Source organism: Hyla sarda, chromosome 6 (assembly GCF_029499605.1).
Source record: "Hyla sarda isolate aHylSar1 chromosome 6, aHylSar1.hap1, whole genome shotgun sequence".
Lineage (NCBI taxonomy): Eukaryota > Metazoa > Chordata > Amphibia > Anura > Hylidae > Hyla > Hyla sarda.
Window position 1 is genome coordinate 171177990 of NC_079194.1, and position 13373 is coordinate 171191362.

Genomic DNA, 13373 nt, shown 5'->3' on the forward strand with positions numbered 1-13373 from the left:
TCAATAAACAAAGTTTTTATTTATAATCAGTTTTATTGGATAAAAGTGTAACAAATTGCATGTCACCAATACTCCATCCAAAAACAGAACAAACAGGACATGTAAAAAGGCAATATTTAAATGACATTTTCAATATAATGTAAAAAAAATAATCATGTTGAGCCACAAAAAATTTTTTTTTCACAATTATAACTGTAGTATAAACTGAGAGGCCATAGGTAAACAAGCCAACCCATATTGCATAACTAATAAGGGACATGAAAAGAAGAAAAAACAGACAAAACCCCAAACAATAAGAAAAGAACGGAAAAATAAAGTTGGACTAAAAAGGGTAGGGAAAAAATGGAAAGAAGGGACAAGAGATCCATCTACTTGAGGACAAAAAGAGGAGGGATCTAAAACTTAACCTTAAATGGGCACTGTCAGATACAAAAACTTTTAATATGTTGTAAAGCATGCAAAACCAATAGGTTTTGCAATTGCTTTCATTAGAAAATTTTCAGTATTTCATACTGAAAAAGCCAGTCAAACAACTGCCCCCCTGCCTGCTTGGACACTTCTGAGTCCATGCATCATCACCTTTGTCATGGACACACTTCCTTGATTGATGGCTGTGAGTGCTAGACACATAAAAATTTGATATACATGGTCAGGATTAGGTACTGAGTGATATATAAAAAAAAATGCTGTTGGATCTGACGGATACGCTTTAAAAATCAAAACAATCAGGAGAGTTCATGAACTGCTGCCAAGGAAACAAAGTGGAAAATGAGCTATTCAATGGATAATACCTTTCAGCTCTACCAAACATTCATCATTGAAAGGCACCACAAAGCTCTTCCAGTAGTGAGGAATCACCATGCAGCCAGCCATCAGGAGATCCTGGAACTAGGGACAGCAAGTTAGCCTGTGAAATATAAGGAACCCTATATAGCTGGAAAATAGCATCCCATAATTACTAAATGGCCAGGCAGTTCCGCCAGACATGGAGGAAGAGTACCTTCAGCACTATGGCATTGCCAGCACAAAATCAAAGATGTGAGAAACATACACATGATTGTCACCAGACAATGGTACCATTGTGATAGAATCTTAATAATTCTTCTTCTTTGCATGAGAAGCCAAAAAGATGCCCTGACAAAGGCACAAATCTCTGCTTTGCCAGAGGAATTAAATGGTAGGCCCAGGTCCCTTTGCCACTTAGCAGAAAATGGAGCATAACTCAAGCATTACTCGAATCCACCAATATAAGGTACGTAATTGAGAGACACCAACCAGGAGCTTGAGATGAGGAAAACCACTCATCCAATACTGAGAGCAAGGGATCATAGTAACACTTTGAGAAAACAAAATGAAAGATAGTAGATAATTGTGAATGTTCCAGCCAGGACAAGAGGTGTGCAGGGATAAGGGATATACAGCATCTTGTACAATCACATTCAGCAGTCTAGGTGTAGCAGAGCTATCCCATACAAGAAATCAATGAAGATCCCTTTCAGTTCAGAAAGCAGGGTTTCAAAATATGGGTGTCATGAACCCTTAAAGGGGTACTCCCATGGAAAACTTTTCTTTTTAAATCAACTGGTGCCAGAAAGTTAAACAGATTTGTAAATCACTTCTATTAAAAATCTTAATCCTTCCAGTACTTTTTAGGGGCTGTATACTAAAGAGAAATCCAAAAAAAGAAATGCATTTCCTCTAATGTCATGACCACAGTGCTCTCTGTAGACCTCTGCTGTCCATTTTAGGAACTGTCCAGAGCAGCATATGTTTGCTATGGGGATTTTCTCCTGCACTGGACAGTTCCTGAAATGGACAGAGATGTCAGCAGAGAGCACTGTGGTCATGACATCAGAGAAAATGCATTTCTTTTTTGGATTTCTCTAGTATACAGCCCCTAAAAAGTACTGGAAGGATTAAGACTTTTTAATGGAAGTGATTTACAAATCCGTTTAACTTTCTGGCACCAGTTGATTAAAAAAAAAGGTTTTCCATGGGAGTACCCCTTTAAAATTTAAGGATGAGTAACCTATAAGTCCCACAAATTAAGGGTGTGATTTACCAAATAAGGCCAATATGACACAGAAGACCTGTCCACTCACAAGAGCCATGATAGCCATAAGAGTTTCCAATCAAACCTAGAACTTATGACCCTGATTATGAGCTTTTGCCAACACAGTGGGAGACTGGCCCCTCCTTGACATTTACTTTTAGTGACAGTAGTTCTGTTAATCCACAGTCTACTCGTCTGCCAAACAAACTTCGGGATGGTGCACTGTAGAGTAAGAAATTTACTGGAATGGGCACAAACAGAGACTAATTCAAAGAGATAAAGGAACTTGGATGAAAAGTCAATGTTTACCACATTCTACAACCAAACCACAAAAAAGTCCTTAAATTATACTAGCCGAGATTCTTCAAAGTGTGTGCTTGCAGTGAAGGTAATTCAAGGAGGAGAGACAGTGTGGGTTAGGGATCTGCTCCCCGAGATATAGAATACTCATAGGCTAGAAATAGAAAGAGAGACATTTAAACCCTCCGACTTGAATAAATTCACTTTAAAATTACTAAGATCTCTTAAATGCCTTAATTTTGACAGAAAAGAGGGCAAAGACATTTCAGAGGAGGAGCTTGTGGTGATCCTGCCCAACCCAAACACCTGAGAGATCCGGATTTTGTTGCACCACCACTACCAGGTGATTCAAGGTGAGAATGTAAAGCAAGGGAGGCAAGGGACAGCCCTGCCATGTTCAGTTATGAATATCAAAGCAATCCAAAAAATCCTGTTTGTCCTAATTTGAGCAGATGGTGTAAAGTACATATATTTTATCTTTACCTGACTTGTAACTGTGAAATACAGTATATTGGCTAGACTGTGGAGAAGCTTCACCAAAGGAGTTTGGATCAAACATGTCTGCTTCTTGACATTGTGGGAACACCACCAAGGAAAACAAGACCATGTACAATGTTAGAGGATTAAACTGTTTACTTATTAGGCTTCTTTCACACTGCAGATGTGACACAGCAGTGCAACGCACCTTAGGGAACCAGGGGAGAATACCGGGAGAAAAAATTCTGCAAGCACAGTCTTTTTCTCCCACTACTCCCGACGGGGCACAATGGCAGTGTGAAAGGTTGCTTAGTAGATATTCTGGATGAAAACTGTGAAGCTACTGGGCTTTACCAAGATAATTTTAATGTTTCTTTTAATTGTCCCCAGGAGGGCATATATTTTCATATGGCCTTTCTTTGATAATCTAGTTGGTATCAGTAGCTTATTGTTTGTCTTAAATGTGTATCATGGTCAGTTTACATTTGCACTGCCCCTCATACTTTATTGTTTCTAATGAGAGTGACTTATTGTTGATGTTTGTTGTGACATAGTAACATAGTTCATAAGGTTGAAAAAAGACCAAAGTCCATCAAGTTCAGCCTATATCCCTAATGAGTCCCTACTGAGTTGATCCAGAGGAAGGCAAAAAACCCTCATACTAGAGGTAAAAATTCCTTCCCGACTCCAATATGGCAGTCAGAATAAATCCCTGAATCAACGTTCTATCCCTAGAAATCTAAAATCCATAACCTGTAATGTTATTACTCTCCAAAAATGCATCCAGACCCCTTTTGAACTCTTTCACAGAGTTCCCCATGACCACCTCCTCAGGCAGAGAATTCCACAGTCTCACTGCTCTTACAGTAAAGGACCCCCATCTGTGCTGGTGTAGATACCTTCTTTCCTCTAAACGTAGAGGATGCCCCCTTGTTATAGATACAGTCCTGGGTATAAATAGATCATGGGAGAGATCAGTGTACGGTCCCCTGATATAATTATACATAGTTATTAGGTCTCCCCTAAGCTTTCTTTTTTCTAAACTAAATAACCCTAATTCTGATAATCTTTCAGGGTACTGTAGTCCTCCCATTCCCCGTATTACTCTGGTTGTCCGTCTTTGAACCCTCTCCAGCTCCACTATATCTTTCTTGTACAGAGCGGTAGAATTATTTCCTTGTCGTGGGCATCTATGCCCCTATTGATGCACCCCATGATTTTATTTGCCTTGGCAGCAGCTGCCCGACACTGGTCACTACAGCTAAATTTACTATTAACTAAGACTCCTAATTCCCTTTCCATGTCAGTTGTCCCAAGTGTTCTCCCATTTAATACATAATCCCAGCCAGGATTTTTCTTCCCCATGTGCATTACCTTACATTTATCAGTGTTGAACCTTATCTGCCACATCCAAGCCCAAACCTCCAACCTATCCAGATCCATTTGTAACAGTGCACTGTCCTCTATAGTGTTTGCCGCTTTACAGAGTTTAGTATCATCTGCAAAGATTGCTACTTTACTATTCATCCCCTCTACAAGGTTATTAATGAATATATTAAATAGAACAGGACCCAAGACGGACCCCTGTGGTACCCCACTTGTAACAGCCACCCAATCAGAATAAGTACCATTAATAACCACCCTCTGTTTCCTATCACTGAGCCAGTTACTTACCAACTTGCACACATTCTCCCCCAGCCCCATCCTTCTCATTTTATGCACCAACCTTTTATGTGGGACTGTATCAAATGCTTTGGAAAAATCCAGATATACGACATCCAGTGATTCACCCTGGTCCAGTCTGGAGCTCACCTCCTCATAAAAGCTGATCAAGTTAGTCTGACAGGACCTCATAAAGCCATGCTGATATGGGGTCATGCATTTATTTTTATTAAGATACTCCGGAATTGCATCCCTTAGAAAACCCTTAAACAATTTATATACAACGGAGGTCAAACTAACAGGTCTATAATTCCCGGGGGCCCCTTTTGATCCCTTTTTAAATATTGGTACCACATTTGCCATGCGCCAGTCCTGAGGAACAGTCCCTGTTACTATAGAGTCCCTGAAACAGGGGTCTGTCTATCACATTACTTAATTCCTTTAGAACACAGGGGTGAATGCCATCTGGACCTGGGGATTTGTCTATTTTGATTTTTTGTAGGCGGCACTTTACTTCTTCCTGGGTTAGACAGGTGATCTGTACTGGGGAGTTTACCTTATCTTGCTGTATTTCACCTGGCATTTCATTTTCTTCGGTGAACACAGTGGAGAAGAATTTGTTTAATATATTTGCTTTTTCCTGATCCCCGTTTATGCCTTCTATGCTTAACCATTAACAAACCATCTATAAGTTGCTATGGGCTATGACAGTTTTATATTAGCTCCATCACGGTTCAGTTTTGCTGTGAGCTATGGTTATGTAATGTGACCCTGTAACAATTCAAGCTCATTTACTGTGCATCCTATCCATAACTATTTGCTTACACCTGTCTAGCCAGACATTGAAGCACCCCTTTATATAGGCAATTCAAGTTTTACATTAACCAGTCAGTCTATTTCTACTGCCAATGAAGAAAATCTTAGGTCTAGTCCTGGGCACTGCTACAGCAGTTCTTTGCACACAGGGATGCCCTCTTGCTCCAGAGAAGCAGAACGCTAAACAGTGTTTCAGTCTGTGGACTTGAAAAAAGGTACAATTAAAGGGGTATTCCAGGATTTTTTTTATTTGACTATGCTACAGGGGCTGTAAAGTTAGTGTAGTTCATAATATAGTGTCTGTACCTGTGTGTGATGGTTTTCTCACAATTCTTGTGTGATTTCACCCCACTATTTATTTTTAACAGCATACAAAATTACTGTAGTCTCGGATTTTTCCCAGCTTGCAATGCGGCCGAGACCTGACTCACTAATCAGCTGATGATATGGAACCTGTCTGCTTCAATGGGTGGAGGGATCTCTTGGTGGGAGAGAGATCAACTGCAACTAATGCACCAGCTGTAGGCACCCTGATTGAAAACCACAGGTCTTTTGTTTCAATGGGTGGAGTGGCTGATGTGTGGGAGGGAGGAAAATGGAATTGTGGGATTTGTAGTCAAAAAAAGAAACGTCAAACAGGAAATACGATTTCACAAAAAGCTAGCCACAGTGTTATGGTAATCTCATGACATAACCATTAGCCCCAAGACAAACGCAGATCCTTATTAACCGCTTAAGGACCAACACAAGTAAACCTGTACGCCCCTGAAAGACCAGGCCTGTTTTTTCAAATCGGGATGTCTGTCTTTATTAGAGAATAACTCTGGTAACGTTTTGCCAATCACGATAATTCTGACATTGTTTTTTTTTTTGTCATAAGTTGTCCTTCATGTACATAATAAAAGTAAGCCGATATCATTTGTAATTTTTTTTTACAATGCTAAAAATCATGAAATGTAAAAAAAATTATGATTTTTGCTATTTTAACACTAATAGGTTACATATATTTATACTTACTGACCAAATAGTTTATAAAACTTATACTTTCAGATGTCTACTTTATTTTGACAGCATTTTTTTTGTTTTTAATTCACATTTTAAATTAATTAGAAGCCTAACAATTTAACTTGAAATTTTGAAAATTTTAAAAGTACATCTTTTTTTATGTGCTATGCAAGGTTTACAGAAATTTGAAGGTGGTAGAACATAGGAACACCCCCCAAATGACCCCATTTTAAAAACTAGACCCTTCAAGGTATTCGCTAGGGGGTACAGTGAGTATTTTAACACCAGAGTTTTTGGCAGGAATTATTACAAAGTCAGTGTTAAAAATGCGAAATTTGCATTTTTTCACAAATGCATCATTTGTGGGAGATATTTTTTGTACATCACTTCTGATATTGCAAGAAATGCACCCTATATTTTATTGAGCTGCTCGGCCTGTGTTTGAAAATATCCCCACCTAGGCCATATTTGGTTCCTTGGCCGCCTGGTAGGACCAGAAGGAGAGGAGCGCCATTTGGCTTTCAGGGCATCATTTTAGGCCGAATGGATTATAGGCTGCACTTCATGCCTGCAAAGGGTTTTAGCTGCCAGAACCATACAGAACCCCCACAAGTGACCCCATTTTGGAAACAACACCCCCTAAAGTATTCATCTAGACCAAAAGGGAGTACTTTGAGGCCTTTTTGTGTGGCTGGAATGGATACAAAATCAGTGGAAAAATTTAAATTTTCTTTTTTTTCACAATTGCATAATTTGTGGGACATATTTTTTGAACATTGCATCTGAAAAGTAGAAAATGCGCCCCATATGTTATTACGCTGTTCGTCCCGTGCTCGGTAATACCCCCACTTAGACCATATTTGGTTGCATCGCCACATGGTGGGACCCAAAAGGATAGGAGCCCCATTTGGCTTTCAGGATATCATTATAAATATTATGGGCCGCACTTCCACTTGCAAAGCATTCTAGCTGTCAGAACAATACCGCACCCCCAGAAGTGACCCCATTTTCAAAACTACGCCCCCTAAAGAATTCACCTAGGGCAAAAGTGATTACGTTGAGCCCTTATTGTGTGGCTAGAATTATTTCATAGTCAGTGGAAAAAATAGAAATTAGCTTTTTTCCCCACAAATTCTTTGTTTGTGGGACATCATTTTGGTAAGTCGCTTTGAAATGGAGGAAATATGCCCCATATTTTATCACCCTGTACGTTCCGGGCTGGGCAGTACCCCTACTTAGGCTATATCTGGTTGCTTGACCGCCTGGTAGGACCAAGAAGGAGAGGAGCCCCCTTTGGCTTTTAGGGCATCATAGTCCCCATTCATACTGCGTTTCTGCAGTATAGGTGTCCGTTGTCATGTCAAAAAAGGAATGCCAATGTATATTGCAGCAGTCTCATTCAGAAATAAATGGAGCTGCTACAGTATGCGTCAACATCACTCTTTTTGACGTGATGCTGACGGATACCTCTAACACTGCACAAACGCAGTATGAACGGGACGCAGTGTAGGGGCACAGAGCACATCCACGGCTTATTTCACACCGCCGATGCCCCCCCAGCAGTCACAAGGGGCGAGATCACTGCTGTGGCTGGGTAGCTCAGTGTATGACTGCCGGTGGGAAATCCACCGCTATGAGTGGACACACAAAGCTACCTAGCCGCAGCAGGGAGCTCATTATCATGACTGCTGGCAGGCATCCGCAGCATGTAATATGCTGCGGATGTGCGCCGTGTGATCCTACACATTATGCATTTTTATTTTTGATTATATTTATTTAATAAATGTATTTTTATTTTATTTTTTTACACTTTTTAAAAATGTTTACACTTTTTTTTTTTAACATTTATTGTCTTTACACTTTCTTTTTTACACTTATTTATTTTATATCAGGCAATAACCGGGGCAGACCTGGGGGTCCTAGTAAAGACCCCCGGCTGCCCAGGTAAGCAGCAGCACCCCAGGGTGCTACAGGAGAGAGACAGAGGGTTGCTTCCGACTGCGGCTGTAAGGGTTAAACTGCCGGGACCGAAGTTTTCTTCTGTCCCGGCAGTAACGCAGGTCTCCGCCTGCCGGGGATTACACACAGCACCCTGCGATCGCGCTGCGGGGTGCTGCAGGGAAGACAGAGGGAGCCCCCTCCCTCTTTCATAACACTTACAGCCAGCGGTCACTTCCGACCGCGGCTGTAAGGGTTAAAATGCCGGGACTGAAGTTTACTTCAGTCCCGGCATTGCGGCAGGGTCCCGGCTGTGTGTTACAGCCGAGTCCCTGCTGCGATCTCGTGGGTGCACTGGGCAGCACCCACGAGAGCCATGGACGAGTATACACATCCTAATGGCTGAACGTGCATTCAGCCTGGACGTGTATACACGTCCATGGTCCTTAAGGTGTTAAGCATGCCCATTACTGTCTATTAGATACGAATTAAAATCACCTTATGGTGGATAACCCCTTTAAGGTCCAAAACGCATTGTCCTGATACATCAATAAACGTGCAATATTATGTGCATTATTTGTGATGGCTCACTTTCTATACAATTCTGCAGCAGTGCCCAAGATTTCACCTATGTTTTTCTCCGCTTATCCTGTCAAGTTGTCCACTCTGAATTGGTTGCTGGATCGTGTCTATGGGGCAGTGCAGCAGTACACCGCATACAAGATCTGCTTTACATAGTGTTGTGCCTATGTCTTGCACAGACATTTAAAGTTAGTAGGCATCATATGGTATGGTGGTGGGGTCTTCCTGCACCTATAACTTCCTGCACCTCTTTTTTATAATCACTAATATGAGTAGTGATCCTTAATGCTATGGTAAGCACTATGTAATGTGTGCCTTATCAACATGTCCCTATTTTCCTGTGCCCATTAGGCTCAAGGCATACTCAAGGCTATATCTACTGTCCCTGGGACATTGTTCAGCGCTCTAGTTGTTCGTGGCCAGAGCAGTCAGTGCGGTGCTGTCTATCCTTTGATGAGCAGGCTCTAGGTTTTGCTGTAGTAGAATACAAGTTCTGGTCAATCTGTTTAAAAGATGTCTATTACATGCAAGACAGAGCAAACAGGTTTTTACAGACGCTGGTACATTAATCATATTTTTTTTTTTTTTTGCACCCCTGTTGATTTGAGAGGACAGTCCAGTACATAACAGGGTATGTGTTAATATGCTATCGTCCATCCGGCTTGAGGTTATCAATATATCAAGTGTTTAATCATTCAACCAGTGAGTGGTACAAGAGAAAGTAAACCTAGCTTTTGCTTTTTCTCAGTGAATAGAATACAGTTCATTGCCCAAACTACATATATGACCAGACAGTTGCCTATTTAACAATACTAAACAGTGCAGCCTTGCACATAAAATTAACATTAAGCACTGAACAGTAGTACTGTTACACAACATTACGTAAAGTAATGTTAATGGTCGTAAATACCACTATACTGTGCCCATATATATAAAGTCTATACAATATCTGAATAATACTGCTATATGTTTAAAATCATGATAGTTGTTAATAAAGGCAGGTCATCTAACAAGCCCCTTCATGAATGCTTTCTGATACACTCTATGTAGTAGCACAGGTTGTACACCCCTAAGGCCAGCCCTGTGGGCATTTCTTAAGATCTTACAATATTGCATATATATGAAATGGAATGATATGCAATGCCAATGCTTGTCAACATCAATCAATGATATTCCAGACACTTATTGATTTAAATAATACAATATTAGTAAGTGTTTGGGTTCATTATATATTTAACAAAAGATGATATCCATACCTAAAGAGCCAATAAAAATATAAATTCTATACAGATTTCAAGTAAACATTTAACCAATATGTAAGTTTCTGTATTTAAATTCTACATTCTTAATTGTTGCCTTTCATTACATTAGAATACATTTCACCTTCAAGGTACAGCTAAATATTAAAAATAGCACTGATAAACATTTTCACATCAGTCAATAAAATAGATTTTTCATTTCAGGGTCACAAATATCATATTGAGATTTTTCCCCTCTTAAACAATAACACTTACTATCTCTGTACTTCTATGCATACTTTTGAAGTGCCATATTAAAACCAATCTCTAGGCCTTCAGGCAAAGTGAAGCAATTAGTCTTGCAGTTGTGAATAAATAAGAATTCCTTTTATATATCCGTCCTTGACACGTACCTTGCAAATCATGGAACTTTCATCTGGTGGAATAAAATGTTAAATAATGAACATCAATACTAAAAACTTTGACTGCTTTTCAGATGAGATTTCTACATATTTCTGTTATTATATTCATTTATATTTACATTTAAAACACATTTTTCTAAAGAAAGAAGTAGGCAAGACCTCAGGTGCTGCCAATGCATATGTATTACAGAAATGCAAAAATTCTTTTTTTTTTTTATCTTATAAAAAAAAAAGGGGGGGGGGGGGCTAGATTTTGTCTTTTTTAAACGGACACTACAATTAGTATAGATATTATTTTTAAACAAATTAAATTTTTGTGGTATAGAAATCTAGCTTTGTTGACAATTTATATTGTTTGAAAATTCTGATTACATTTTAATTCTTTGATGTAAAATATTTTAATTGGTTTTGGTGTATTTTTTTTTGTTTGTTTTTATTTCAGTAAGAAAATATGAAATAATACCCAGAAATCTACCCTCTAATGTTCTTAAAAAAAGAAATTAAGGGGGTACTCCGGCCCTAGACTAGTACACAGCCGTCACGCCCCCTCCTATGAAACTGCATCGCCGCCCTGGAGATCTGAGTGGGTTCCAGACATGTTATCCCCTATCTTTAAAGATAATAAATATGCTAATCAGTACCTAATCCTGACCATGTACATTTAATTTTTATGCCTCTATCACCTATATGTGTTAGAAATCCTCTCTGGGCAAGGGGGCATGTCCCTCCCTTGTGGTGGTGGGAGGTGATTGTCGTGCCTGCTAATGCAGCCTTGTCCATTAGTCATCTCTTGTCCATGACTCTTGGACAAGCTTGATGTTGCTGCAGGTCTGGTTAGTGTCCCAGTAGGATTGGGGACCCCTAGTGGTGGAATTTTCAGGAGATGTTTACTTTCGAAATAATCAAATTTCTTTAAACAACCATATTATAAAGGTCTTTAATTTTCATCAGCATATTAAAAAGTTTTTTAAACTGACAGTAACTATTTAAAGGGGTTTGCTGGGCCATTATTATCGGTGGCCTATCCTTGGTACAGAGACTGTGATGCTACAATGAATGGTGCAGCATCTTCATGATAGGACTCAGAAATTGTTTATTTATTTATTTTCATTTAAGCACAATTTTGATCAGAATCAGGAACTTGATAATAGAACTACTTGTGTTAAGATCATGGGTAAGGTTGCTGGCCGCAGAACAGCCTGCAAAATATGGAGGATGCTTGAACAGAAAGGTATATTGAAGAAGAAGGAGCACTTTTCTTGGGCTGCTAAAGAAGAACAAGTGGAAACATAGAGAAGAAACTTTACTCGCCTTTGCCAACATAGATCACATATCATAATCATGGAAAAAGCTTCTGTAAAGCTGTATATAAATGTTAAACAAAATAATTCTCTATGCCAGTGTTTTTCAACCTTTTTTAATGAAAAAAATTACGAGGCACACCACCATTAGAAAATGTTAAATTTTTTTTAACTCTGTCCCTATATCAGTATTTCCCAACCAGTGTGCCTTCAGCTGTTGCAAAACTACAACTCCCAGCGTGCCCGGACAGCCTTTGGCTGTCTGGGCATGCTGGGAATTGTAGTTTTGCAACAGCTGGAGGCACACTGGTTGGGAAACACTGGCCTATATTGACTATATATATAGTAATTCTCTTGAATAGGAATCAAATAAACAAAAATAAATTATTTTATAATTGTTCATATTTCTGTTTACTTACTCAGTGCGAAATTAGGTCCAGTATAGTTCCCCCACATTAGGCCCAGTATAGTCCCCCCACATTAGGTCCAGTATAGTTCCCCCACAGACATACAGCCTTCAGCCATACAGTGTATTACTGAAGGCTGTATGCCTGTGTACTGCCCCACTTCGGTGTTCCGAGCACCGCTCCTCTGGTCCGGCTATAACAGTAGGTCCCGGAACCGGAGGAGCGGTGCTCGGAACACTAAAGGAGATGCGCCGCTGGTAACACTTACCGAGTTGACAGCGCGCGTCCTCCTCGCTGCTCCGGTCCTCCGCGATTGTTGCTATGGACGCACGCATGGGACGTCAGTGACGTCCCTGCGTGCGCTACCTCCCAGCAGTCCCCACGTTTTTAAAGTAAACGCGGGGCCGCAGGGACTTAATAGAGGCAACTTTCGGGACACAGAGATGTCCCGCAGCAAAAACACCCGGCGGGTGTTTTTCCCACGTCACACCTTACACTATGTCACGGCACACTAGTGCGCTGCGGCACAGTGGTTGAAAAGCACTGCTCTATGCAGTAGGGTCCCTTCTATTCTGTTGCTCCTGATTGATGACCTTGATACCGGTTAATCAGTTTTGTGTCAGCAGCTCGGAGTGCTTTGACAATGGGTAATACTAACTATGGCCCTCATTTACTATTCTAAACCCAACCTCTTTTGTCGGGTTTTTTTGTCGCATCTTTGTCTGCGCCATGTCGCAGACATCCTGCGCCAGTCTGCGACACGATGCGACATTTTTTCCCGACGGACCCGATGTGGATTCTCCCAAACTCGAAAAAGGGGCGTTACCCAACATTTCTGAGCTTTCCCACGTATTTATTAAGGTTTCCAACCCGAATTTGTTGAATTGTTGTGGATTTTTTCCCGACAGCTCAGAGGAGTTGGAAACCAAAACCAACAAAACCCACGTGCAACAAACAAGATGCGACATAATAATAAATACCAGGGGAAAAAAGCAGTCGGGTAAGAAAGCAACATAGACTTACAACCCGATTTTCTTAGTAAATGAGGGCCATTGTCTCAACACACCTGTGTTCTAGGGGGAGATGTTGCTCACTTCTTATTCTTAGAACCACAAAGGGAGATTAATACATATACAGTCAGTGATCCCTCACATTACAATATTAATTGGCTC

At 40.2% G+C, this 13373-nt stretch overlaps 1 protein-coding gene and 1 long non-coding RNA gene across 3 annotated transcripts in view; one reads left to right on the top strand and one right to left on the bottom strand.

Moving 5' to 3' along the window:
• KCTD15 (potassium channel tetramerization domain containing 15) overlaps positions 1-13373 on the top strand; it is a 124756-nt gene that overhangs the window by 44919 nt on the left and 66464 nt on the right. The window contains exon 1 of one of the 2 annotated variants that reach the window (XM_056525802.1): positions 2577-2706. The exons of the other annotated variant lie outside the window; for it this stretch is intronic. The gene's annotated coding sequence lies outside the window, so the exon portion shown is untranslated. Of the gene's footprint in view, positions 1-2576; positions 2707-13373 lie in introns of those variants that run through there. 2 annotated transcript variants of the gene reach the window in all.
• The window catches only part of LOC130276428 (uncharacterized), a 35750-nt gene continuing 32464 nt past the window's right edge, over positions 10088-13373 (bottom strand). Inside the window, exon 3 of the long non-coding RNA XR_008845111.1 lies at positions 10088-10507. This is a non-coding gene — a long non-coding RNA (uncharacterized LOC130276428). The remainder of the gene's footprint in view (positions 10508-13373) is intronic.